Source organism: Dermacentor silvarum, chromosome 1, assembly GCF_013339745.2.
Source record: "Dermacentor silvarum isolate Dsil-2018 chromosome 1, BIME_Dsil_1.4, whole genome shotgun sequence".
NCBI lineage: Eukaryota > Metazoa > Arthropoda > Arachnida > Ixodida > Ixodidae > Dermacentor > Dermacentor silvarum.
In genome coordinates this window covers 312,221,953-312,226,403 of record NC_051154.1, presented here as the reverse complement: position 1 = coordinate 312,226,403, position 4,451 = coordinate 312,221,953, and the positions used below count along the sequence as shown (strand labels likewise).

General features: G+C 47.4%; 1 pseudogene; it reads left to right on the top strand.

Annotated features, from left to right (window-relative positions):
• The first annotated feature begins 2,744 nt into the window (after positions 1-2,744).
• LOC119437879 (U2 spliceosomal RNA) lies at positions 2,745-2,948 on the top strand (annotated as a pseudogene).
• The last annotated feature ends 1,503 nt before the right edge of the window (positions 2,949-4,451 follow it).

Below are 4,451 nucleotides of genomic sequence, written 5' to 3'. Positions count from 1 at the left end.
TCCGAAAGCATTCTTACTCTTCCGCTCATTGCTTTTCACTTGGTCATGTGCTCTAATTTTGCAAAGTCAATTTTGAGGGCGGGCCACCCAAATTTTGGGATTGGGCCAGGTCGGTTTTGAACGTGGGTCTACTCAATTTTCGAATTGGGCAAAATGGATTTTGGCGGTGGGCCACGGAAACTTTGTGGGTGCATTGGCGAAATCGATTTTGGGAGGGCCAGGGCGGTTTTGAACAAGGGTCAACTGAATGTTTCAATTGGGATAAGTCCATTTTTTGGGTGTGGGCCATGGCGTCTGTCCGACGCCGTGGCTGTTAACCATGGGATTTCAAAGCACGAGCTGCCGCAGGTCCAACACCAGGAATGTGACGTCATCACTTGGTCACGTGGGTTTTGGCACTATCGGATGTTAACGCCGGACGCTCGTCGGATGTTCCGCTTCATGGGGCATATAATGCTTTCGCAATAAATAATGAAAAAAAAATTCTCTAAACGTCACACGAACCTGCGCCAAACCAGGAGTTGTGCGTGGTGTGGGTTCTCGCATTGCTTAACGGCTGATCAGTGTCAAAAGGACTCGCACTCTGCCTCGACAATGTTTTGCACAGCTGTAATTGTGCAAAACTCAATCTCTAAGCGTTGCGCTCGGCTTGAGCAGAGCACATAAACAGCTGAAACATAAACATAAACTCTAAGCGTTGCACAAACATAAACTCTATAAGCGTTGTACTCGGCTTGGAAGCACCAAGCATGCTTTCAACCATGGCTAGGAGTGACTCGGGGTAAAAGTCAATTCTCGCGTGCCAATCACTGCAGCGGTTGCCGCTAAATGAGAAGGTGATGCCATTTATTCGCGGAAACAGTGCTATAGTTGGATGAAGACGCATTTCTATCTTCCCTGCCTTATGATTTGTTTCTTCCCCGAGCGTACCTTTTTTCTGTTTTGCGGGCTTCCTGGGCTGCGTGTTTTACGGGTTTTCTAGTCAGCGCAGCGAGGTTCTTTATTTTTTCTTTATGGCTAGCGGAGAAGTGCCCTGGGCAAACTGTGATATTCAACACAAATATTGATTCCGCGAAGCGCCACGAACGAAGTTGTGACCATGCAGCTCAGCTGGTATGGCCCAGTGCAGTACTGCAAGCATCTGTGCCGAGGTGGCCGTATACGGTTACAGGCCTGCAGCTCTTGTGCCCATTCCCCACCTACAATGCATTGTACGACTCGTAACAATCTGCAAGGGAGTGGGGGTTGAGGTCGTAGGCATTAAGTGGGAGAGAGTTCCATTTATTGTGCCTACCTATATGGGGCTTATTATTATATCGTTTGCACTGGTTAATCGCAGAGCTTGTACTCATTAAGATTGATTTTGCTATCTAAACATTGATTAGCCGAAAGGGAGTCATTCAGGTGAAAATATTGTTTTTAATTATTTGTAATGGTGCGCATTGAAGGGGGGAGCAGGCGGCGGTAGTCTTCACGTCACTAGAATATTTCAACTTTCCTTGTGACGGATAAAATAAAGCTGAATCACGTTAATTAGCGGGCGAGAGGTGACGACGTGGGTACCACACAGCTTGTTACTCTGATGGAAGGGCTCGTCCTTGAACGTCACAGGTGCAGATACTAGGCACCAGGTAGTCGCAATGCCCGCCTGGATAGCCGATATGTCTGCAGTAACCATCACATTCATAGGGGCGGCCTGGACAACCTTCAGAACCTATGAAAAAATGATATTTTTTATTACCTCTCTGACAATTGAGTGAAAAGCGAATATAATGAAATGTTTAATTGCTGCGGTAAATTACGGAAAAGAATATCAGCACTTGTTTCTGCCTGACAAAGAATAGCTGAAATAATAAACGGACATAGCACGAAAGGAAATGAAACACAGGTACTCTTGCTGAAAGTTCACTGTGGCAAGAGTTCTGACTAGAATAAATTGAGGCAGGTTCGCATTAGCAGATGTACTACGTGGCCGTCTGTCGTTGTTTCCCAGCTGTCATACGCGCTTCACTATAGGTGCCTCAAATGCCATGTGACGTTATTGAGAGCCCAAGAGGGCGTAGTACTTTTAAGCGCTGTATGTATGATCGGGTCCGGTAATAATTAATGGCATTTATACCGGGTGTCCCACGTAACTTTACCCAAACCTTAAAAATATGCAAATGCCACCTAGCTCAACAGAACCAAGGTAATGTTGTTTGCCGTCGCTTGGAGATGCTCAGATTATTTTTTTTGCATTCCGCCTAATTACATGATAAGTCTTCCTTAAATAATCAACTTCTCAAATATTATAATAAGATTAAAAGTAGCAATGAGAAAATTGTAGAGCAACATGAAAAAATTCAGTGCCATTTCACCCTGTGAAGGTGGATCACCAGCGAAGCTGTGTATGTGGTGATTGACCGTTGCTCCGGTGAAACGTTCCAAGTTTGCGGGATTGGGGCCACATGAACGGTTCGCATTTCTTTCCGCCTCGCGGTCCTGGCGGGCAGCACGCTTACGCTTGGCGTCCGTGGCCCGCTCATCACCCGTGGTCTCCTTCCGCCGCCGCCGCCGCGCCCATTCCATTTTCTGTTCACGCCATCGTTCTTGGTAGGCACGCTGTTCTTCAGGCCGTACAACACGCGGCCTACCCACTTCACAGTCAGAGCCGAACTGAGGAAAGGAGCCTAGGTATAGCATCATGTCCGGAGATAAAAGACATTCACATTGGGAGGCGCTAGTTTGAATACGCGGGATGGCGTACACCTATATGGCGCGAACGTAGACATGGCCGACGCGGGTCAAAGTGCAGTATCTGTTCTTTTAAGCTTAATATCTGATACAGGTTGTGTTTGGACCCAAGATATTAAACTTATTTTTGCGAGCTGATGGAGTGCTTGAAGCTGCGCCACTTTCGCTGCGGGTCGGCCAGGTATTGCATTATCTTCGGGATCGGCCCACGTTTTTGGTCCACGGACACTGATCCGCTGGAAACTAGCCATGTACAGCTTCGCTGTACATGGCTAGTTTCGGTTGCTCAATGCGTGCTTCATAAAAGAATAAGAAAATGATGTCGTCCGACAATAGGGGGGAACACTGATATTATAAGTTCAATCTAGTCGATGTGAAATGTACTGCGGGGGATTGATTAGCTGCTGGACGTGGTAGCGAGGACGTATAGCTAGACAACAGGTGATCAATGTTATCTTCGTACATACAGGAGTCGCACGTCCGGATATCGGCCATCTGAATACGGTAGGATTAAGCGTACGTAAACGCCACTCCTATAGGAGTGGTGTTTACATAGCCATAAGCGATACAGCCACGTTGCTTTGCAGTATGGCAAAGACTAGATGTCACTTGTAGCCTTAGAAAAGTTACATTAGAGTCTGGGTGTCTCCGTGGTCAGACCGGGCAGCCTTGTCAGCAATATCGTTGCCGAGGATTCTACAGTGAGCCTGAAGATACTGAAACTTAGTGTCGTTTCCGGTTTCCAGAGCATGGGTGCATTTCCGTAATGTCAGATACCATCTTCTCGTTTGTTCTGTGACGTAAAACAGACCGAAGGCTGAAAACAGCTGCTTTAGAATCACAAAATATGACCAATTTCTGTGCCGGTTCATCAGTGACCTATTTCAAAGCGGCACCGAGTGCTGCCAGTTCTGCCGCCGTAGGTGTCGTTATGCGCTACACCTTGAATTTAACCGTAATCGGCACCACTCGAACCACAAAAGCTGCTGCTCAGCTGGTTTATATAGGCGAGGTCGAACCGTCGGTAAAAATATGTATGCGAACTCGGTATGTCTGGTGCAGTAATAGCAGCGTCAGTTTCTTCAGAGCCAGGAACGAATGGTTCGCCTTCTGTGTAATTTCGGGAATAGCTAGTTTGAAGGCTTTGTCGCAGGTGTAAAGGTTGACGGTACACATTCATAATGAGCGCTAATCATTCGCGAAAAGGTCGCTTGAGGTCTCCCTGCCGGCAGTGAAGCTAACTCCCGTATTCACAAACGATTCTCGACTGGACCCTCACTCGGAACGCTCATTGAGTAAACGAAAGCTGGAGCGTTTCACTCGAGAATCTCAAGGTAGAGCGCTGTAGCTGCCTTGAATCGCTTTTCGAGTCTAGTTAGTGCCTGAACATGGCTGCCATGTAATCTGCCGATCGCCTCATCGGCTTTTTGCCTGTTGCCTCCGTAGCTTTTCTTTCGACACCAGTGCTGCGCATTTTCAACGGCGTCGTCTTATTACGGACTAGTGAAATTCTCTGGAGCGCTTCAGCAACGGCGTAATTCTATTGCGGCGCCAAGACAGATCGACGGTACTGTCAAGAAGACCGCCAGCCAGTGCAGTAAACTGTCGTCTTATTCTCTGCATGAGCCAGATGATCACCTGCATATGGGCATCCTTCGTGCGAGTTCAACAAAACTACTATCGTTACCAGTGCTTTCACGCATTTCCCGCGGCTGATC